The following is a 25,507-nucleotide window of genomic DNA, read 5'->3' as shown; positions in this document are numbered from 1 at the left end:
AAGAACAAGAAGAAGAATTGATCAAGGTGCTGCAAACTCATCAAGATGCCATTGGATGGACCCTAGCTGATTTGAAGGGGATAAGTTCATCCATATGCATGCATAAAATCTTGTTAGAAGAAGATGCTAGACCCTCCATTCAAGCTCAAAGAAGATTGAATCCCGTCATGAAAGAAGTGGTACAAAAGGAAGTGAGGAAGTTATGGCAGGCAGGGGTAATCTACCCCATTTCTGATAGCCCATGGGTTAGTCCCATCCATGTAGTGCCCAAGAAAGGTGGCATAACTGTGGTTCCAAATGAGAAGAACGAACTCATACCCACAAGAACCGTTACTGGATGGAGGATGTGCATAGACTACAGGAAACTTAATGAAGCCACCAGAAAAGATCATTTCCCACTCCCATTCATGGATCAGATGCTTGAAAGGCTTGCCGGACATGCTTACTATTGCTTCTTGGATGGATATTCGGGCTACAACCAAATAGTAGTTGATCCTAGTGATCAAGAGAAAATATCATTTGTTTGTCCATATGGAGTTTTTGCTTATAGACGCATGCCCTTTGGGTTGTGCAATGCACCTGCCACTTTCCAAAGATGCATGCTGTCCATCTTTTCGGACATGATTGAAAAATTTATTGAGGTCTTCATGGACGATTTTTCTGTGTTTGGGGATTCTTTTCCCAGCTGCCTACACCACCTTGCCTTGGTGCTTAAGAGGTGCCAAGAGACTAACCTAGTATTAAACTGGGAAAAGTGTCATTTCATGGTCACAGAAGGAATAGTCCTTGGCCACAAAATCTCTAATAGAGGCATGGAGGTGGACAGAGCTAAGGTGGAAATCATTGAAAAACTACCTCCACCTAGTAATGTCAAGGCAGTTAGAAGCTTTTTGGGACACGCTGGTTTTTACAGAAGGTTTATTAGAGACTTTTCTAAAATAGCAAAACCTTTGAGTAACTTGCTCGTCTCTGATACACCCTTTGTATTTGATAAAAATTGCATGCTAGCCTATGATCTTTTGAAGCAAAAACTTTCCTCTGCACCTATCATTGCCCCACCTGATTGGAACTTACCTTTTGAACTGATGTGTGATGCATCAGACCTTGCTATTGGGGCCGTGTTAGGACAAAGGAAAAACAATTTGGTGCATGTGATTTATTATGCCAGTAAAGTCTTGAATGCTAACCAAAAGAATTACACAACCACTGAAAAAGAACTCTTGGCAATAGTCTTTGCATTTGACAAATTTAGATCTTATCTCATTGGATCTAAAGTCATTGTCTTCACTGATCATTCAGCTTTAAAATATTTACTTGCTAAACAAGAATCTAAACCAAGACTTATTAGATGGGTTCTTTTGTTGCAGGAATTTGACATTGAAATCAAAGACAAGAAGGGTGTAGAAAACAAGGTGGCAGATCATTTATCAAGGATACCATGTGAAGAAGGAAGCACACAAAGCACACATGTAAATGAGTGCTTTCCTGATGAACAACTCATGGTAATTCACAAAGCACCCTGGTTTGCAGACATAGCAAATTTCAAGGCCACTGGGAGTTTACCTTTGGAATTTAACAAACATCAAAGGAAGAAATTGGTAAATGATGCCAAATACTTCATCTGGGACGAACCATACTTGTTCAAAAAATGTTCCGATGGCATACTCAGAAGATGCATATCCAAGGAAGAAGGAAGGGAAGTTTTATGGGACTGCCATGGCTCCACTTATGGAGGGCACTTTGCAGGAGAAAGAACAGCAGCTAAGGTGTTGCAGTGTGGTTTTTATTGGCCCACTATCTTCAAAGATGCAAAAGAATTAGTGAAGCACTGCCATGAATGCCAGAAAGCTGGGAACTTGCCAAGAAGAAATGAAATGCCACAACAATTCATTCTGGAACTTGAATTGTTTGATGTGTGGGGGATAGATTTCATGGGACCATTTCCCTCCTCATACTCAAACAATTACATTCTTGTGGCAGTAGACTATGTCTCCAAATGGGTTGAAGCAATAGCAACTCCAACCAATGATAATAAGGTAGTCATGAACTTCCTCAGAAAACACATTTTTTGCCGTTTTGGGGTTCCAAGAGCAATCATCAGTGATGGAGGAAGCCACTTCTGCAACAAACCATTAGAGGCATTGCTTCTAAAATATGGAGTCAAACACAGGGTAGCCACACCATACCATCCACAGACAAGTGGGCAAGCCGAAATATCTAACAGAGAACTCAAAAGAATCCTGGAAAAGACTGTGGGAACTTCAAGGAAGGACTGGTCGATTAAGCTAGATGATGCTCTTTGGGCATATAGGACAGCTTTCAAAACACCAATTGGAATGTCGCCTTACCAACTAGTATATGGAAAAGCTTGTCATCTGCCACTGGAGTTGGAGCACAAGGCATACTGGGCCTTGAAACTTCTGAACTTGGATAACAAAGCCGCTGGAGAAAGAAGGATGTTGCAAATTCAAGAGTTGGAAGAATTCAGAGCGGAAGCTTATGAGAATGCCAAAATTTACAAAGAAAGAGCAAAGAAGAAGCATGACAGCAACATAGCCCCAAGGAAATTTGAAGAAGGGCAAAAAGTATTGCTCTACAATTCTAGGCTGAAGCTATTTCCAGGGAAGCTAAAATCAAGGTGGTCTGGACCATTCCTTGTCACCAAGGTCTCCAATTATGGACAAGTAGAAATCATGGAAGAAAAGTCACAACGAACCTTCATTGTTAACGGTCAAAGACTCAAACATTACTTGGGAGATGTGGAGGAGAAGGACAAAGTTAAATATCACCTCAACTGAGGAAGCTGACCGTCAAGCTAATGACGTTAAAGAAGCGCTTGTTGGGAGGCAACCCAACCTGAGGTAATACCTTGTTGCTGTTTCTTTTATTTGTTTCAATAAAAAGGGTAAAGTAGTTTCTGTGCATTGCAAAGAATTAAGTTTGGTGTTTCACACCAAACAATGAATTCATGGATCCATAAGTCAAAGGGGAATGTGTGACTCTAAGTTTGGTGTTCCACCATAAAGATCAACTGAACACAACAACCTTTGAATTATGTGAAAGGAACAACTATTCTAAGCAGTCACAGAAATGCTTAAAACCCTTAGTAGCAACATCATTCCAAGATAACTCAAGGATTCAAAGAACACAGAGAAGTAAGTGGGAGACTAAGTTTGGTGTTCACACACCAACTTAAGAATCCGATGCTTACCCACACATAGTTGAGCTAACCACTTAAGTGCTTGAGGAGCAAGCAACTTCATTACTCTTTGCAGGAAAGGATACAAGAACCTTAAAGCATGAAGCAACATTTAGGAAGAAGAAGGAGAAATCAAAGTGTTTCCTGTCAACAAAGAGAAAACAAGGAATTTCACAAGGTGGTATTATTCCTTGATAATTCTTTAAAAAGGCCAAACAAAAGCATGCGTGTTCTGGTTTAAACTGTAAATGTTGAATCTTTTTGGAATGTGTAGTTTGTTTTAGTATGTCTGTTTGTTAATTGCTTTGAATAAAGTGAATGCCTAGATGTTTGGATATAACTTCACCTTCTTAAACAAGTGCGTGCCATGCTTGTTCTGTTTCAAAAATAAAAGAAAAGTTTGAACAAAAGTAACTTGGCTAAATTAGTGACAAATCAAGTAGAATTAAGTGGTGGTATGCATGCTTGATTGTTTAGTCACATCACAAAAATTAGAGTGTAGAATTATCATTTTTTATGTAGAAGTAAAAATTGTCTATGGATCTTGATGAATAAATGTCTTTGGCCATGAAAAAGAAAGAAAAAGGAGAAGAAAAAGCCACGGAAAAAGGCAACCAAAAAGCAAAAAAAATTGAGAAAATAAGCTAGGCACCAATGGTTTGAACTTCTGAGACAAATGCCTGTGGTGTTTTTGTATTAAGGATATGCTTGGATGAATAGGTTCTGAGGAGTGTTTCAACACTTGGTAACTTGGGTTAACTAACCCGGGATTATCAACCAAAAGTCCATTATCAAGAGCAACCTAAACACAAAACATTTAGTCACACAAAGAGGTGCTGGGCACCAATGTCTCAAGAAGAAATGTGAACTAAAATGCCTAAGGTGGATATGTGTAGTGCACTGATAAGAAAAAGAAAATGCCAAAGGCTTGTGCAACACATGACACTAAGCAAACAAGGAGCAAAAGAAGCTCCAAGAAAAAGAAAAGAAAAACAAAAGAAAAGTGCGAAAGACATAAGAATAACAGGAGGCCATAGCAATTTTTGATGGATGCAATGAAAAAGTGATAATCCTACCTGATAAGTATGAAAAAGTGATGCTGCAACTTTCTGCATAGAACCCTTCTGATGAACTTCAAATGCTTGCTAATATAGCCAATGTAATTACTTTCTGTTCATACTTTCTTCTCAAATAACTCAGGACTTGCTTAGGGACAAGCAAGTATTAAGTTTGGTGTTGTGATGCCAAGGCATCATAGGCTAGTTTCACTAGCATTTTTCTGTTAGTTTTAGTTGTTTTATGCATTTTCTTGAGCTTAAAGTGACCAAAAATGGTAAATGTAGAACAAAGTAATGAACCATCCCAAACAATATGATTTTGATGCAAATTCCATGAGTTTTAGTTATATTACTTAAATGCTATGAATGAAAGATTTCTCATGGAATTTTGCAAGACTTTGATGCAATTGTTTGGATGATTTCAGGGAAGAAGAGGCTAAGCAAGGAAGCAACAAAATCAATAAAGGAAGCTTGAATATCACATGTGGAGTTTAAGTTCCAGTTTAAGCCTAAACTGGAGCTTAAACGCCAAAATCATGAAGGATAAGTAATGCTGGGATTGAAGTTTAACCTCCAGTTTGACCTCAAACTGGAGGTTAAACGCCAGAATGAAAAGCCTCACTTAAGGAGCACTCCACGTTTAACCTCCAGTTTGACCTCAAACTGGAGGTTAAACGCCAGAATGAGTATGCCACCCAGGGAGGAGTTCCACGTTTAACCTCCAGTTTGACCTCAAACTGGAGGTTAAACGCCAGAACCAGGAAGAGTACCAGGGGCCATTCCACGTTTAAGCTCCAGTTTGACTCAAACTGGAGCTTAAACGTGTTCGATAGTTTCTCCACTCCAGGGTTGCTCTCTCCAAGCTTCCACGTTTAAGCTCCAGTTTGACTCAAACTGGAGCTTAAACGTGTTCGACGTTTTCTTTCACTCCAGGGTTGCTCTCTCCACCTCCACGTTTAACCTCCAGTTTGACCCCAAACTGGAGGTTAAACGTGTTCGACACCTCCAGGGCCACCATTCCAAGCTTCCACGTTTAACCTCCAGTTTGACCTCAAACTGGAGGTTAAACGTGTTCGACCTCCAGTATGCCTCCACCCCTTTCCACGTTTAACCTCCAGTTTGACCTCAAACTGGAGGTTAAACGTGTTCGACCTCCAGGATGCCTCATTCCCTTTCCACGTTTAACCTCCAGTTTAACCTTAAACTGGAGGTTAAACGTGTTCGACTACATTACTCTCCAGGGCTACCTTCTTCCATTTCCACGTTTAAGCTTCAGTTTAACCTTAACTAAAGCTTAAACGTGCCTCTACAAATGGCCTCACTGGAAGTGTCTGGCGTTTAAGTTGCAGTTTAAGCTTAAACTACAACTTAAACGCCACTCTTGAAAAGGGTTTCTGGGCCAAAAATATTGTGATTTAAGTTAGTCTTTGAGCACAATTATTAACTTAAACTTACTTTGGTATGAAACCCAATTGAATATCATGGTTTATGGGATTGGGCCTGAAGGATTGATGAGTTTGAAATCTCAATTTATTGAGTCATGTGTCATTATTTGATTATCACTAAGTTGGCTCAATAAATGTTACAGGACTTGGATCAACAACCTCATCAAGATTATGGATCATAAACCCAAGGCAAAAGAAAAGCAAGGAGAGGCCTCAAAGCCCAAGAAGCACAACTGAAGCTCAATATAGAAAGTGTATAAATAGGATAGAAGTTAAGTTAGAGGGGACTTTTACTTTCACTTTTAGCTAGTTTCCTTTTCTTTGTAATTGAATTCAGAGCTATGATTCACTAAACCCCCTTTCATTGGGTTAGGGAGCTCTATTGTAATTCAATGAATCAATAATAGTTTATCTTCTTCTTCAATCTTTTCTCTTGAAATTTGTTAGAAAGCTTCTCGATCTAATTCCATTGAGTAGTTGTCTTGGGAAAGAGACTACTCATATTTGGAATCCTTCGGAGCCTTGGGAAAGGAATGGAGGATTCATGCTAGAGAAGCTTTCTCACAGTGGATTGGATTGGGGTTTGGATGGATATTGTGACATGTAATCCTACCAAATTGTGGTTCATGAAATTGTGTGGTATAATCAGTGATCAAGCATCATCTCTTCTTATGAACATTTAAACCAAGGGATTGGGAATTTGTTTGTTTTTAGAGAGCATTGGTGAGCCAAGGAATTGGGATCCAATCATATAAGATTGCCAAGCAAAATTTAATGAATGCATTGGTTGAGGAAGAGATTTACATGTTTTGATTCGGAGATTTCAATATCTCCTAAACCCAATGAATTCCCCATTTCTGATTTCCACTTTCTCTTTACATTCTGCAATTCAATTCTTGCAATCATCCCCATTCCCTTTTAATTTCAGCAATTTACATTCTGCTCTTTAATTCATGCAATTTAAGATTCAGCCATTTAATTTTCTTGTCATTTACTTTTCCCGCCAATTTTACATTCCGCAATTATCATCTCAATTCTTGATTCCGCTCAACTAGAACACACTTCTAATCCGAATTGCTCACTCAACCAATCCTTGTGGGATTCGACCTCACTCTATTGTGAGTTTTTACTTGACGACGATAACCGGTGCACTTGCCGGAAGGAATTTTGCCGATCGTGCAATTTCCTAAATCGTAGCATAACTAGTTTATGTGCATCAATCATGTGGTGGGGGCATGCTTCCAGAAGATTATTGAAGTGCTCCCAGTATTCAAAGAGAGTCTCATTGTCGTCCTGAACAATTGTAGAGATATCCTTCCTCAGTTTATCAGTAACTTCAGATGGAAAGAATTTCTCCAGAAACTCCTTTCTGAGTGTATCCCAGTTGGATACATTTGCTATAGGTTCAGTGTAGTACCACTCTCTCGCTTTCCCCTCAAGAGAGAACGGAAAAGCTTTCAGCAGAATTGAAGTTTCATCAGTGCCATCATGCCTGACAGTAGAACAGGCTGCCTGAAAATCTCTCAAGTGCTTGATAGGCTCTTGAGCAGGTAGGCCATGAAACTTGGGCATCAAATTTAGTAGTGCGGTCTTTATTTCAAAATCTGTAGCTACCGCTGGATGATGCGCTTGAAACGGTTGCATTGTAAAATCAGGAGCTCCTTCCTCCTGAATGGTAACTCTTCTAGCTGCCATGTTTTCTGCACGTAGAACAACCGAATCAGTAGAACGGGGGCTGGTTTCTTCCTCAAATTCACTTTCAGATCCGCCCTCAGAGTGGGCTAACCTACGCTGTTCTCGCCTTATTCGTGAAATAGTCCTTTCAATTTCAGGATCGAATATTAGCAAGCGCGGATCAAGAAGTGAACACGTCATTTGACGGAAGAAACATGCAGCTCATAGTAACAAAATTAAATAAAATACAAATAAATAAATTCTAAATAATAAAATTAGCACTCTATTGCAACTCCCCAGCAACGGCGCCAAAAATTGATGGGAAGCAGAAGTTGGTGAATTAAAAATTTATTAAAATGGTTACGTTGCAAGTATAGTTCTTAACTCACCAAAAATCTGCCTATCAATTTAGAAACGTGTCACAGAAAGTTTAAATTAAAATTACTGGGAGTTTTAAGTCCCAGGTCGTCTCCCAAGGAGTTGCAGAAAAGTGTGCTGTTTTATTAATCAGATGTTCCAAGAAGTTGAGCTAGGTAAATTGGAAATTAAATTGAGAAATTTTAAATAATATAAATAAAAGCCTTGACTGGGAATCAATTGGTTAGAATCTCTATCATTGATGGTGTGATTGTAAGATTAATTTATAATTAATGGTTGTTCTGTTTGGTTATCCCTTACTAGGTAAGGGAGAGTCAAACAAGTGGGAATGCCAGATCTGTTCACAAGTTGCAACCCACTTAGTTCAAAGGGATTGAAGTCGGTGACAGGATAGCAATCCAACATTTAACCCAATTACAAATTTTCTTTCAATCCTTCCGACTCAAGAGTTCCTTTTAATCAACTCCCCATCAAGTAAGGAAACTACTCACGCATTGTAAATAAAGAATCCATAGCATATGAAAGGGAATTAAAAGAAGACATGATTATTGGAATAGAAATTGAATTAAAAAGAAATAATCCTTGTATTAATTAATCATAAAAGTATCTGAATGACAAAATTGAACATAACAAAGAACATGGAAGATTAAAACCAAGTTAAGAGAACAAACTAGAATGATGAAGTCTTGATGAGGAAATAACTCTTCTCAATGTTCCAATGCTAAGACCAATTGAAAATTAAAAATCCTAAAAACTAGAGAGAAAAACCTAAGAGAGTGAAAAACTAGATCTAAAACTACCGAATGAATGTGTGTGTTGTTTCTGCATATTCTCTGACTCTAGTCTGCTGTTCTGGGCCGAAGACTGGGCCAAAATAAGATCCAAAATCGCCCCCATCGAATTCTGCAGATTATGCACATCGCGCATGTCACGCGACCGCGTCGTCCATGCGGACGCGTCGCTTGCGCTTTTTCCTCTCCACGCGTTCGCGTCGTCCACGCTACTGCGTCGCTTGCGCTTTCTAATCCACGCGACCGCGCAAGCCATGCGGCCGCGTCACTGCGATTTGTGCTCCTTCGCGCGGTCGTGTGAGCCATGCGACCGCGTCACTTCTTGCTGGTTATCTCCTCAAATTCTTGTGTTCCTTCCATTTTTGCTAGCTTCCTCTCCGATCTCCATCTCATTCATGCCTTAAAAGGCCTGAAACACTTGACACACAGATCACGGCATCGAATGGAATAAAGGAGAATTAAAAGTAAATAATTAAAGTCTCTAGGAAGCAATTTTCAAACATGTACTGAATTTAGGAAGGAAATCTAAATGCATGCTAAATTGATGAATAAGTGGGCAAGGATCATGAAAAAACCACACAATTAAACATAATATAAACCATAAAATAGTGGTTTATCAACCTCCCCACACTTAAACATTAGCATGTCCTCATGCTAAATTGAAGGAGACAAGGAAATAAGTATGAACATGCAGTAACTCATGAAATGCAATGCAATCCTACGTATATAAATAAATGCAACTATATGATTATTGTCCACTTGATCAAAAGTAAATAAGCCTTTCAAAACAGTTACAAATCAAATTCCACTAATTCTATCATTATACAATAAAACCGATAAAAGTGCAAGAAGATAGCTTATGAAAGCAGGAAACATGAAAGTTTAAGCATTGAACCCTCACTGATAATGTATGTACGCTCTAATCTCTAGTGTATAGGGTAATCACTCTATTCTTCTCCAGTCATGTTTTCTAACTTTTGTTTTTCTCTTAACCAATCAACAACATTTAACATACCAATGCAAACATCATGAGGTCTTTTTAGGGTTGTAATGGGGCCAAGGTGCAGGTAAGGATATACATATGGCTAAGTGAGCTTTATAAATTGAATCTTTAATTAACCTAAGCTCTCACCTAATATACATATATTCTATATACTTTTAAATTCATGCTTAGCTACCCATAATTCTCTTTTTCAACCCATACTCATGTTTTAACTTTGTATTTTAATTCTATCCTATGTGCATTGATCTTTGAATTCTGAATTTAACATTGGGGTAATTTTGTCCCCTTATTTATTGATTTTTTTTGAATAAATAAAGCTTATCAATGCACATAGATTTTTCATTCTTATATTTTCACATGAGTGGGTATCCAAATTCCCTTTAAATTTTCATGACATATTCCCTCAACAACTTTTGTTCCCGTAATTTCCCATACTTAACTAGCACACACAATTCTATCTTAAGCTAACCAAAGATTCAATTTGGGATATATAATTGTTTTTTCGGCTTAAGGTTAGTAATGTGGTAAAATATCGAACAATTGGGAATTAAAGGCTCAAAGTGGTTAACAAAGGTAATTGAGAAGGGTAGGCTTGATTTGGATAAGTGAGTTTAAACAAATAATGGCATCAATCATGTGCAAGCATGTAAATATAATAAATATTGGACATATAAGATAAAACAAAATATAGATTACAATCATAGAGAAGTAAACACACAAGAATAAAATAATTATGGTTAAATGATGTAACCATACATAAAGGCTCAAATCTTTCATAGGTTGTGTGTTCTTTGGCTCAAACATCATGTTCCAAATACAACTCAAGCAGATTTATCATAAAAAATTTTTGAAAAATTAGTAAAATTTTATTCCAAAGATAGATTTTTAAAAGAAACTTATTGTCTCTTCAATCAAGTAGAACATGCATGCAGCTATTCTAATCTATGCAATTTATTCTATTTTATAAAAGAAAGAAAATCTAACTAAAATATCCTAATTATTGGTGCCAGAGAAGAGAATTTACCTCCGGAAGTCAGGTACTGACCGACCTCCCCACACTTAAGGCTTTGCACCGTCCTCGGTGCCATCTGTCAGGAACAGGGGTGGGCTGGTGGCAGTATCTCCACAGTCGGGACCATCATGGCTCCCAGTGCTAGTAAAGGAAGTGGAGTTCGGGGTGTCTGAGTCTCTGAAGCGTCCCTTGAGTAGCTCCTTGAGGTGTTTGAATCGGCGCTCGTTACGGCGCTCTTTCAGCTTTACTTTCTGTTCTTGCCGATCCAACCGTTCGATTATCTGCTGGAGCAATTTCTCAGTTGTAGATGCTTGTAGTGTTGAAGAAGGATTATCTTCGACTGGCTCAGTAGGCTGGTTTGTAGTGGCTGCTGAAAGTCTGAGGTTTTTCCCGTTAGGGACATATTGATCACCCCGTGGAAGCATGGCTTTGGTGTCCCCAACTCTGTAGGAGACTCTGGCTGCTGAGACAAGATCTGAGACCAAGGCGAGGAAAGGTAAGTTTCTCGCAATTTGTACGTGTTCCATAGCATTCCGGATATGTCTTGAGAGATTCAGAGGTTGGTCTGTAAGGATGCACCATAGTAGAACAGCCATGTCTGCAGTGAAAGAGGACTCATGAGTGCTCGGAAAGACGTAATGGGACATGATCTGTGCCCATACGCGAGCCTCCAAGGTAAGCGTGGAAGCCAAGATTTCCTTAGGGCGGGTACGGTGGTATCCGTAGATCCAACGGCTGCCAGGTAATGCAATGACTCCGAGAACGGAGTCCCAGTCAAATTGGTATTTCTGGCGCTGAAGGGTGGCTTCTTGAAAAGCGTCCATTCCTGCTGGAATAGGGGGAAGACACAGAACTTGCTGAATGGCCTTTTCTGTGATGGGGACTTTCTTCTGTCGGACATAAATAGACTGCAGGGTCGGTATGTAGAAGTTGGAGTAGAACTCAACTATCCAAGAGAGATTGACCTGCCTTGGCTGTCTCCGTAGGAAACCCCATTGTCTTCGCTCAATTTGCAGCTCAACAAAGGCGGCAATATTGGACGGGATGATAAGAAGGTATTCATTGTTATAGTTCCTTTCAGCTAGGATAGGGAACATCTGCTCACAGTAGCAATTGGGAAATCGCGCAGTGTCCTTTGCTGGAAAGGCTTTCTCCTTGTCGTCAACCTTTATTATCCTCTTAACTCTTTTTGTTGAGGGCTTGACTGCGGTTGAAGAAGGCTCTGCCACTAATTCTCTTTTAGTTCCTCTTCTTGCTGGTGGTTTGGAAGTAGCCTTCTCTTTTCCTTTCTTGGTGGCCATCCTGAAAGAAGAGAAGAGAAAGGAATTTAAATTCAAAGAGATAGAGCAAGGAAGAGGGTATTGTAAGTGATAGTCAATGCACAATAAAGATAAATAGCATTAACACATGGTCCGGATTACATGTGGAAAGCTCATCACTGGCAATATAGCAAGTGCATGTAGGACAATGGAATGCAAGAGGTTTATTGGCATGCAGGCAAAGGCATGAGTAGCGTAGACCAAGCATTACTTTGTAACAAACCATCACGTTTGTATTGACAATTGAATTCAATTAATAAATAATAAGGGAAAGTTGTGAAAAGTAAGCATTGAATAGTATAGGAACATAGAGAAGTGCATAATGCCACATGGGCTTTTTCACAAACACATAGCATGCATGTTAAACAAGATGTAAAAAGTATGAAATTGAACATGCAAGCAATCCCCTAAAAAATAATAATAATAATTGTCAAATAAATTGTAAAAAGTCACAAGCATATAGTGAGGGATAATGACTCAAAAAATTTCTAACACCATGTAAAAAGGAAAAAAAAGAATAAAGAAAATAAAAGTTTGAAAAGAAAAAGAAAAGAAAAAGAAAATAATATATACATAATATAATAAGAATGATAGAAAAGAGAAGAAAGAAAAAGAAGGTAAAACCTTGTTAATAGAGGAGAGAGAGAGTGTGTGAGATAGAAGGGAGAAGGGGGAAAGAAGAAAGAAGGAGGGAAAAGAAAAATTAGGATTTGGAGGAAAGAAAGATAAGATAATTTGGCAATTGAGGTTTAGCTGTGCGGCGCATGCGACGCGGCCGCCTGGGGCACGCGTCAGGGAAGGGGACGCGATCGCGTCGGTTACGCGGTCACGTGACCTATGTTGCGCTGCTGGCGCGAGTGCAGCCTCGCTCCAGCACAACTCTCTGTTTGATTTATTTTAATTGCCAAAATTGGGTGACGCAATCGCGTCGGTCATGCGATCGCGTGAGTGTGCGTCAGAGAATAATCACGCGGCCGCATCGTTGACGCGGTCGCGTGACAAGGATTGTGCTTCCAGCACCAATCCAGCGCCACTCTCGCACAATATAGCATTGTGCATCCTTTTACGTCGAAAATGCAGGGCACGTGGCCGCGTGGGGAACACGGTCGCGTAGGAGACCATGATTTCCATGCGACGCGGTCGCGTAGGTCAATTTGTGCCATTGGCACGACTCCAGCGCTCCTCCTGCGTAACTTTCTGTTCATTTTTATTTTTCTGTGCTCCTCTTGCCACGCGGACGCGTCGCTGGTGCGATCGCGTCGCGCGGCGAAATATTTTTTATTTTTTATTTTTTTTAAAAGAAAGATAAAGACATGCATATGAAAGAGCACAAAAGCACGAATAAAGAGAAGAGTTATTTAAAGAAGAAAAACTAAAAGTGAAGAAAAGAACGATCATACCGCGGTGGGTTGTCTCCCACCAAGCACTTTGGTTTTACGTCCGTAAGTTGGACGCTCCAATAGCTCAATCTGCTGCGATGTGGGGATCTTCCAAGCGGAAGATCTCAAGCTCCTTATTTTTCTGCACCTTTTCACCATGGTACAGCTTCAGACGTTGTCCATTAACCTTAATAAGTTCAGAGCTTGAAGGATGGCTTAGGTGATAAACTCCGTATGGTTCAGCCTTCTCTATTCTGTATGGACCTTCCCATTTTGATCTCAACTTACCGGGCATGAGCCTCAGTCGAGATTTGTAAAGGAGAACAAAATCTCCAGGTTGGAACTCTCTCTTCTTGATGTTTTGATCATGCACAGCTTTCATCTTTTCCTTGTATATTCTGGAGTTCTCATAAGCTTCCAGGCGAAGGTTCTCCAGTTCCTGCAGTTGCAACTTTCTTTCAGCTCCAGCATTCTTAATTCCCATGTTGCACTCCTTAACTGCCCAGAAGGCTCTGTGTTCTATTTCAACTGGGAGATGGCAAGCTTTTCCATAAACCAAGCGGAAGGGACTCATCCCAATGGGTGTCTTGTATGCTGTTCTATATGCCCACAGTGCATCTTGTAGTCTGGTGCTCTAGTCTTTTCTATGAGGCTTTACTATCTTCTGCAAGATACGCTTAATTTCTCTGTTTGACACCTCGGCTTGCCCATTGGTTTGGGGATGGTAAGCTGTTGCAACTTTATGGATTATCCCATGCTTCTTCATCAATCCTATTAGTCTCCTGTTACAAAAATGGGTGCCTTGATCGCTCACGATCGCTCGTGGTGATCCAAAGCGGCATATAATATGGTTTCTCACAAAGGAAACAACATTGTTAGCATCATCAGTGCGGGTAAGAATTGCTTCCACCCATTTGGAAACATAATCCACAGCTAACAATATATAAAAATATCCACTAGAATTTGGAAATGGACCCATGAAGTCAATGCCCCATACATCAAAAATTTCACAGAAAAGCATATATTGTTGAGGCATCTCATCCCTCTTGAATATGTTACCAAATTTCTGGCATGGGTGACAAGATTTACAAAACTCAGCAGCATCTCTAAAAAGAGTAGGCCACCAGAATCCACAGTCTAAGATCTTTCTAGCTGTTCTTTGAGGGCCAAAGTGTCCTCCACTCTCAGATGAGTGACAGGCCTCTAAAATGGACTGGAATTCTGATTGAGGTACACATCGTCTAATTATCTGGTCAGCACCACATCTCCATAAATATGGGTCATCCCATATATAATATTTAGACTCGCTTTTCAGCTTGTCTCTTTGATGTTTAGAGAAATGTGGGGGAAATGTGCGGTTAACTAAATAATTAGCAACAGGTGGGTACCAAGGGACTACCTCAGATACTGCTTGCAGGTTGTCAAAAGGAAAATTATCATCTATAGGAGTAGAATCATCCTTAATATGTTCAAGGCGACTCAAGTGGTCCGCTACTAAATTTTGATTACCACTCCTATCTTTTATTTCTAAATCAAATTCTTGTAACAGCAGTATCCAACGTATAAGTCTTGGTTTGGATTCCTTTTTAGCTAATAAATACTTTAGAGCTGCATGGTCCGAATACACTACTACTCTAGTACCAAGTAAATAAGCTCGGAATTTATCCAGAGCGAAAACAATAGAAAGTAGCTCTTTCTCAGTAGTAGTATAATTGGACTGGGCAGTGTCTAAAGTCTTAGACGCATAGGCAATAACAAAAGGATCTTTACCTTCACGCTGAGCCAGCGCTGCTCCTACCGCATGGTTGGAAGCATCGCACATGATTTCAAACGGTTGGCTCCAGTCGGGTCCTCTCACAATTGGGGCTTGAGTTAGAGCAGTCTTCAGCTTATCAAATGCTTGTTTGCAATCTTCACTGAACTCGAACTCAATGTCCTTCTGCAGTAATCTGGATAAGGGAAGTGCCACCTTACTAAAGTCCTTAATAAATCTCCTGTAGAAACCTGCATGGCCAAGGAACGAATGGACTTCCCTCAAAGAAGAGGGGTAAGGTAAACTAGAAATAACATTCACCTTTGCTGGGTCTACAGAAATGCCGTTATTAGATACCACATGTCCTAATACAATCCCTTGCTTTACCATAAATTGGCATTTTTCGAAATTCAATACAAGGTTTGTATTAACGCATCTATCTAATACTCTAGATAATCCATCTAAGCAAAGGTTAAAAAAATCACCATAAACGCTAAAATCGTCCATAAAAACTTCCATACAGTCCTCAATAAGATCAGAGAAAAGGCTCATCATGCACCTTTGGAAAGTAGCTGGTGCATTGCACAAGCCAAAGGGCATTCTCTTATAAGCATAAGTCCCAAAAGGACATGTAAAAGTAGTCTTTTCCTGATCCTCAGGAGCTATATGAATCTAGAAATAACCTGTGTAACCATCTAGAAAGCAATAATGTGATTTACCTAACAGGCGATCCAGCATTTGATCAATGAATGGAAGTGGGTAGTGATCCTTACGAGTAGCTTGGTTGAGACGCCTGTAGTCAATGCAGACTCTCCAAGCATTCTGAACTCTAGTTGCTATGAGCTCTCCATGCTCATTCTTCACGGTAGTGATTCCGGACTTCTTGAGCACCACTTGTACTGGGCTTACCTATTCACTGTCTGAAATGGGATATATGATACCGGCTTCAAATAGTCTGGTCACTTCCTTTTTGACAACTTCCAAGATGGTGGGATTCAATCTTCTTTGTGGTTGACGGACAGGTCTTGCTCCCTCTTCTAAAAATATTCTGTGCTCGCATACTTGAGGGTTGATTCCCACTATGTCTGCCAAACTCCACCCAATTGCCTTCTTATGCTTCCTCAGTACATCAAGTAACTGCTCTTCTTGTTGAGAAGTCAGTTCCCTTGCAATAATAACCGGAAGCTTCTGCTCATCCTCAAGATAAGCATATTTGAGATGTGGAGGGAGAGGTTTCAATTCTAACTTTTGATCATGGGAAGGCTCTGGATTATCTGGGGCTTGCAAAAATGGCGAAGTGTCCTCATTGTCAGTTAAGAGGGTCCCCACACTTGGACCTTGTCCAGTGTGCCTCTCTTCAAACTCTTCTTTTTGAACTTCAGCCACACTTTTGTCTATGACATCACACTGGAAGATAGAGCGATCTTCTGGGGGGTTGTCAATGACTCCATTCAGATTGAAGATCACTATGCGGCCATCTATTTCAAAGGAGTATGTTCTTGAAAAAGCATCCAATTTGAATTTTGAAGTCTTCAGGAAAGGTCTTCCAAGTAGGATTGATGATGGCTTATCTGAATCATTATGGGGCATCTCCAAGATATAAAAATCAGTGGGAAATGTGAGCCCTTTAATGTTCACCAAAACATCTTCAGCAACTCCAGCCACTGTAATAATGCTTTTATCTGCTAACACAAAACGAGCTATCGACCTTTTTAAGGGAGGGAGCCTTAAAACATCATATATAGACAAAGGCATTATACTGACACATGCTCCTAAATCACACATGCAATCATAAATTACTATGCAAGGACCTGGATCACTACATTTTTCAGGTAATCCTCCCATTAAAGTAGATATAGAACTACCTAAAGGAATAGTTTCTAATTCATTAATTTTGTCTTTATGGATACATAAGTCTTTTAGAAACTTTGCATATTTAGGTACCTGCTGAATAACATCAAAAAGGGGAACAGTTACCTCAACCTTTTTGAATATTTCTACCATTTTAGGATCAGGTTCCAGCTGCTTCCTGGGCTTCCTTGCAAGTTGTGGAAATGGAATGGGAGTAGTGTTTTCTGTGGTGCCTGTGCCTTTTGGTGCTTCTTCCTGTGGTTGAGCTATCTCTTCTTCAGCCATGTCCTGTATATCCTCTTCCTCTTCAACATCTTCGATTTCTACCACCTCTTCAGCTGAGGCGTATTCTGGTGAGCCTGGTTCCTTCTGATTCCTCTCCTGCAGTGTGGTTCCAGACCTCAGGGTGATGGCATTAATGCCTCCCTTTGGATTGGGTAATGGTTGAGAGGGGATTCCAGTGGTGCTTGAAGGTTGGTTACTAGAATTTTGTGCTGAACCAAGTTGTGTCAATAAAGCTTGTAGAGTCAAGGTGAAACCATTCAGACTGGCGTTAATATTGTTCACGATGGTATTTTCCATGGCCAGTTGTCTTTTCTCAAAAGCTTGTAATAAATCTTCATTAGAAGATACAGAAGAATGAGTAAATTGAGAGGTTTGCTGCTGATTGTTCGGTGGTCCTTGGTTTTGCCTCAGGTGAGGTGCTCGGTAAGGTTGATTTTGCTGCCTGTTGTTATTATTATTCCACCTCTGATTTTCCTGATTATCTCTGCCTCCCTTATTATTGTTGTCTCTCCAATTCTGGTTTGAATTGTCCTGCCATCCATGGTTATTATTTCCACTTTGATTATACCCTTGGTTGGGGCGGTCATAGAAGTTGTGAGTGGATGCCACCATGTTGTCTTCTTGTTGGAGCTGCGGGCATTCATCAGGGTAGTGGCTGTAATCAGCACAAATTCCGCAAATTCTTTGTGGGACTAGTTATTGGTTTTGCTGCGGTTGAGTTTGCTGAGCTTGTTGATTTAACTGCATTTGCTTCAGTAGGTTGGTCATTTCACAGATGCTTCGATTAAGAGCAGCAGTCTCTATGCCAGAAGATACTTCTGCAACGGCCCTTGAACGGCCTTGCTTTTGTCTATGGTTCCGAGTAGATTCAGCTAAATCATTGATCAATTGCCAAGCTTCATCAGTAGTCTTGTACTTCTTCATAGACCCATTGCTGGCACTTTCCAATGTGGTCTTATCTTGGGGCCTCATTCCTTGTGTGACATAGCTGAGTAGCACGATCTTGTCAATCATGTGGTGGGGGCATGCTTCCAGAAGATTATTGAAGTGCTCCCAGTATTCAAAGAGAGTCTCATTGTCGTCCTGAACAATTGTAGAGATATCCTTCCTCAGTTTATCAGTAACTTCAGATGGAAAGAATTTCTCCAGAAACTCCTTTCTGAGTGTATCCCAGTTGGATACATTTGCTATAGGTTGAGTGTAGTACCACTCTCTCGCTTTCCCCTCAAGAGAGAACGGAAAAGCTTTAAGCAAAATTGAAGTTTCATCAGTGCCATCATGCCTGACAGTAGAACAGGCTGCCTGAAAATCTCTCAAGTGCTTGATAGGCTCTTGAGCAGGTAGGCCATGAAACTTGGGCATCAAATTTAGTAGTGCGGTCTTTATTTCAAAATCTGTAGCTACCGCTGGATGATGCGCTTGAAACGGTTGCATTGTAAAATCAGGAGCTCCTTCCTCCTGAATGGTAACTCTTCTAGCTGCCATGTTTTCTGCACGTAGAACAACCGAATCAGTAGAACGGGGGCTGGTTTCTTCCTCAAATTCACTTTCAGATCCGCCCTCAGAGTGGGCTAACCTACGCTATTCTCGCCTTATTCATGAAATAGTCCTTTCAATTTCAGGATCGAATATTAGCAAGCGCGGATCAGGAAGTGAACACGTCATTTGACGGAAGAAACATGCAGCTCATAGTAACAAAATTAAATAAAATACAAATAAATAAATTCTAAATAATAAAATTAGCACTCTATTGCAACTCCCCAGCAACGGCGCCAAAAATTGATGGGAAGCAGAAGTTGGTGAATTAAAAATTTATTAAAATGGTTACGTTGCAAGTATAGTTCTTAACTCACCAAAAATCTGCCTATCAATTTAGAAACGTGTCACAGAAAGTTTAAATTAAAATTACTGGGAGTTTTAAGTCCCAGGTCGTCTCCCAAGGAGTTGCAGAAAAGTGTGCTGTTTTATTAATCAGATGTTCCAAGAAGTTGAGCTAGGTAAATTGGAAATTAAATTGAGAAATTTTAAATAATATAAATAAAAGCCTTGACTGGGAATCAATTGGTTAGAATCTCTATCATTGATGGTGTGATTGTAAGATTAATTTATAATTAATGGTTGTTCTGTTTGGTTATCCCTTACTAGGTAAGGGAGAGTCAAACAAGTGGGAATGCCAGATCTGTTCACAAGTTGCAACCCACTTAGTTCAAAGGGATTGGCGTCGGTGACAGGATAGCAATCCAACATTTAACCCAATTACAAATTTTCTTTCAATCCTTCCGACTCAAGAGTTCCTTTTAATCAACTCCCCATCAAGTAAGGAAACTACTCACGCATTGTAAATAAAGAATCCATAGCATATGAAAGGGAATTAAAAGAAGACATGATTATTGGAATAGAAATTGAATTAAAAAGAAATAATCCTTGTATTAATTAATCATAAAAGTATCTGAATGACAAAATTGAACATAACAAAGAACATGGAAGATTAAAACCAAGTTAAGAGAACAAACTAGAATGATGAAGTCTTGATGAGGAAATAACTCTTCTCAATGTTCCAATGCTAAGACCAATTGAAAATTAAAAATCCTAAAAACTAGAGAGAAAAACCTAAGAGAGTGAAAAACTAGATCTAAAACTACCGAATGAATGTGTGTGTTGTTTCTGCATATTCTCTGACTCTAGTCTGCTGTTCTGGGCCGAAGACTGGGCCAAAATAAGATCCAAAATCGCCCCCATCGAATTCTGCAGATTATGCACATCGCGCATGTCACGCGATCGCGTCGTCCATGCGGACGCGTCGCTTGCGCTTTTTCCTCTCCACGCGTTCGCGTCGTCCACGCTACTGCGTCGCTTGCGCTTTCTAATCCACGCGACCGCGCAAGCCATGCGGCCGCGTCACTGCGATTTGTGCTCCTTCGCGCAGTCGTGTGAGCCATGCGACCGCGTCACTTCTTGCTGGTTATCTCCTCAAATTCTTGTGTTCCTTCCATTTTTGCTAGCTTCCTCTCCGATCTCCATCTCATTCATGCCTTAAAAGGCCTGAAACACTTGACACACAGATCACGGCATCGAATGGAATAAAGGAGAATTAAAAGTAAATAATTAAAGTCTCTAGGAAGCAATTTTCAAACATGTACTGAATTTAGGAAGGAAATCTAAATGCATGCTAAATTGATGAATAAGTGGGCAAGGATCATGAAAAAACCACACAATTAAACATAATATAAACCATAAAATAGTGGTTTATCACTTACTTAGAATGCAAGAAAGTGCATAAAACCTAATAAAAACAAAGAAAAAGGCTAGTGAAACTAGGCTAAGATGGCTTGTCATCAACATATATGCTTATTAAGGCAAATATTCTTGGGCGAGTAAGAAAAGCTAATAAAATCCTTATCCTTGATATAGATAAATGAGATAGTGACTTATGGATTAAGCCAAAAATAAATGAATAAACCGAACGTAAAAATACATGCTAGTAATCAACTTACCATCTTGAATAGTCTTTATTTCCAGAAAATCCTTCAAAGCTAAAATACCAAAATCACCAAATCCTTTAGCTAAATAGTTAGACATCAGAGGCAAAATACAAAAGAATACATAAATAAATTTATAGAGAAAGAAACATCAAAAAGAAATTAAAGGAAAACAGAAAACGTTGATCATTCACTGCTGTGATCTAACAAAACATATTATATGCTTAAAACATAGATAAAGGAACTATCCCTAGTTTCAAACATATATGAAAAAACAAAGTCATCAGTTCAAAAAGCGCAAGTGAAAATACTTTGTCAAAGGCAACATTGAATCTCATATAGTACATCGAACCACAATCTCTAGGGGTGAGCACGGGTAGCAGGTACCCGATTATCCGTCCAAATTCGAACCGAACCAATTAAATTGGTTTTGAAACCAACGGATAATTGGGTCCAATCCGAATCAAACCGATAACTTTTGTTAGTGATTGGTTCGGGTATCGGTTTTGGGGGTGCGGAACCCGAACCAACCCGCGAACCCGATCATATATTAATTAAATAAAAAAATAAAAAAATATATGGCTTTTCTATTAGACAATGATTATTCATTATTAATATATTTGGATTTTAATGAGTTTAGTTTTTAATGTATTTGGTATTTAACATGTTTGGATTATTTCTATTGATGTTACATGTTATTGTACATGTTGAATTTTTAAGATAAAAATTTGGTTTTTTTTTATGAATTTCAAAGTCATCGGGTACCCAATTACCCGAACCGAACCAATCCGTTCTTAATCGGTTTGGTTTGGTTTGAGTATATGTACAAAAAAAAATACAAATCCGAACCAAACCAAACCGATTACATTTTGATCGGTTCGGTTCTAATTTTACCATAAACCCGAACCAAACCGACCTGTGCTCACCCCTAACGATCTCTCACTCAAAATAAAAAAATATAAATAAATAAATAAAAGTATTACTAATCAAAAGAGTGAAATTACAACAACAAAAAAGGAACAAAGCCAGATCTTGGAAACATTTAATAATATTCAGCCAAAATTACAAATTCATACCAAACAAAAAATAAATCATACAGCTAAGAGTAGGTAACCGAGTTACCGTGCCAGATCCTTTAGTGCAAGGACCTCCAACCAATGCAATGATTCTAGCCCCCGTCCCACGAATACAAGCACCAAGCATCCCTGCCGCAACACTCAAAGCCACATCAGTGCACCATGCTGGATGACTGCCCAGTGGAACAGGCCATTGGTTAGTCTGCAACTCATCTAGTAGCTGGAGGGAAAATAAATAGCACAACAACTTATGAACAGACCCTCCATTGGAATGTTGGAGTAAGAACACAAATGAATAATACTTCAGGTTCAAGTATCCAGCTTAAACTATTGATGTCTTTTAGTTAGTGTATTTATTTATTCAAGTCCATATTATCCAATTTACTAAGAAACAAAATATCAAGACTCAACCATTAATTTATTTTACAATTGGCGTGAAGAATAGTGTGAACTATGCAGGACAAAATTAAAAAATTAATAACATACTCTTCAATAAACAAGAATGGAAGATAAGTTGCAAAGAGAAATGATATTTGCTCCACTTTTTGGTACAGCTCAAGTATATATCATCATTTTTTTATATTAAAAACATTTTTTTCATTCTCACGCTTTTTAACTTTCAGTTTAAATCTAAAAAGAGAAAGAGTAGCATGTACACAAAATATGGTATGCATAACATTCCTAAACCACAAAGGAATAAGTATTAGTGTGCTGAGTGTGCTAATCATTTAAGCAAAGCCTAAAAATAAGAGAAATACCGAGTAGTGCACTCTCTTATTGGACTGCCTCTATAGATTTAATTCTTCATAACAAATGATACATAGCAGGAATTTCAAAAAATGAATACCAACATACCAACTGATCGAACCATCTGGTGAAAAAGAGGAGCAACATGACCACGAAGAGTGGAGATAAAACCTGCTAGTTCTGTCACCAGCCTTGAGTTAAACAAAATTCTGATGTAAAACATGAGCAAGAGAAAGAAAATAAAGATAAAGAATTTCATTACTGAAAATCTTTCCTAAATATACATACTTCACTCTATCCTCTTTGGCAATCTCATGACGCCTCATCTTTTTCCATAGGTGTGCAAGTTACGATTATTTATTTAAGAGAAGTGCTACACATACAAGTCATTTTGGTTTACAAGTCATACAAGTTTGGCAAAACCCAACAAAAAGGACGCTCACCTATACGAGCGTGTCAACACGCGCGCTACTCAATGGTTTCCATAACACGCTTCACGTTCCTCCTCCTCCTCTTCCTTCTTCTTCTCTTTTTTCTTTGCGTTTCTCCTCCTTTTTCGTCACGTGTTTCATCTTTATCGTCGTTTTTTTACTACTGTTATTGTTGCTGCATTTTTTCCTCCTTCTCTTTCTATTGGTTTTGCAACATTATGCATTTTTTCTTTTTTGTTTGATTTTTTCCTCCGAAGAAGAATTATGAGAATATGAAATAAGAAGATGAAGAAGAAGTAGCAGCAGAAGATGAAAAGGAGGAAGAGGAAGAGTTTTGAATTATGCAGAACTTATCAGAATAAAAATACACCTAAATATTTTCATGTTACACTTGAATATCTTCATGTTACACCTAAATTTGCTTCAAATACAGAAAAATACTTCCTCTAATGCTGTATTTTATTTTCTTCTTTTTTTCTTATTTCTTTCTTTCTTTTAATTAATGAATGTGAGTTCATCCTCTTTCAAGTAATTTTACAACATTATATGTTTCTTCTTTTTTTTTATTTGATTTTTTTGTTTTTATTCTTGTTAAGAGAGTAAAACAAGAAGAAACTTAAGAAGGTAAAACAAAAGGGAAAAGATGAATAAGAAAAAAAGCAGCAGAAGATAAGAATGAGGAAGAGGAAGAGTTTTGAATTATGCAAAACTTATCAGAATAAAAATACACCCAAATATCTTCGTGTTACACCCAAATATCTTCGTGTTACACCCAAATATCTTCGTGTTCCACCCAAATTTGCTGCAAATACAGAAAAATTTTCCCTCTATGCTACATTTTTTTCTTCTGAATTGAACCACACCTCAGCCACTTGATTGAATTTAAAACAATAATCAATTTTGTTCTGGTTCAATTGACAATATAAACTTGAATTATTCATTATCTTCAACAACGAGATAACTGATGATGGGGGAGAAAGAGAAAAAGAAAGGATGAGAAGAAATTCCAATGAAAAAAAAGGAAGAAGAGGAGGAGGAAGAAGATGTGGTGTTGATGACGACGATAACGAAGAATCAAAATAACGAACGTGCAGTAACAAGAAGAAGAAGAAGAAGAAGAAGAAGAAGAAGAAGAAGAAGAAGAACGTGCAATAACAGTACGAAGCGTGTGATTATAAATGACTTGTAAAGACTTGTATGGAAAAAACGCTTGTATGTGAAGAATAATTCTTTATTTAATTAACCAAAATATCTCAAAGATGGAAAGATTTTAACTAAACATACCAACATAATCCAGAACTTAAAGTTAAATCCCAAATATGAGTAAATAAATACATGATGAATGAGCATAAGTACTCACTTGCTCAAGAGTGTAATGGCGCCTCCTCTTCTTTTTCCTAGCCTTCGCAAGTTCCTGAATCAAACAACAAAATGTTCCACCACTTCATATTAATAATAAAACACAGATTCAAATGCATTTCAAAGCAAATTGGTAACGTTTTAAGACCTTAGCATGAAGACGATGTTCTAGCAGAGTATGATAAACTTAAAATTCGCATAGAAAAATTGAGTCCTAAGGTTTATCACAAATAACAAAATCATAAAACCAGAATATACCTTAAATTTTCACAGAAACAGGAGCAGAAGTTTGGAAGTATTACATTTCACACTCCATCTGAATCAAGAAAAAATAAGTCCCTAATTAAAATTAGCTTAAAAAATTGAAGAGTTGATTAGAGATGGTTACAGAAGAATTGAGACAGCGAGTTAAAATTAGATGGAAGAGGAGCCAGATGGAGTAGATGCGATGAGAAGAGTGGTGGATATAGCTTGTGCGACGGTGCGACAAGAGACGCGGCGGTGGGAGCTCTTGTGATGCAAGCGGTGATAGAGAGAACTCGTGCGATGCGAGCGGTGGCGGCGTCAGCAGCGGAGGAAACCCGTTCGATGGAGAAGTCACATTTGAGAGAGAGAGAGAGAGAAAGAGAGAGATAGAGGGTGGGAAGTGTGTTTTGTGGGAATGGAGCTCAAAGGAGATTGTGGACCAAATCTTCGTAGTGATCCTTCAGATTCTTGTGCACCAATTTAGCCTTTGAGATTTTTATGTTATTTTTGTCTTCGAAATTGTGCTCTGGGCAACATACTAGTCCTTCACTCTAATTCCGGTGTGAGTCAGCAACAGGCTTCCTGATGTGGCACAACCATTATCATCTAGGATCACCTAAACGACGTCGTTTCATGAGAAAAATGTTATGAAACAGAAACATTGCCATTTTTCTCCCGGTAGAATGAAATGGTTACTTGGGTGAAAGGCTGGTCATTCATTACATGTTCTTTCTAACTTCTTCATAATTTCAACGCTTAGTCTCATCCTCCATAGCTAGAGACAATGGCGATAGCTTAGGGCACTGCTGGTTGATCGTTGATTTCTACCATTCGTTGCGCTAGAGTTGGAGGAAGTTTCATGGAAAGCCATTGAAGCAAAGCGTGGGACACCGTTTAAGCTATCATGACAGGGAGTTTTCTTTTTCCAAAAATCTTTTTATGGCTCATTTTTCTTTCTTCTGATGAGGGGTTGTTTAAGTTTGTCTTATCGTTTGCATTAAGATTTTGTTGAAAATGATATA

Source organism: Arachis ipaensis, chromosome B6 (genome assembly GCF_059453495.1).
Source record: "Arachis ipaensis isolate K30076 ecotype BB chromosome B6, ASM5945349v1, whole genome shotgun sequence".
Lineage (NCBI taxonomy): Eukaryota > Viridiplantae > Streptophyta > Magnoliopsida > Fabales > Fabaceae > Arachis > Arachis ipaensis.
Note: the sequence above shows the minus strand (reverse complement) of the source record.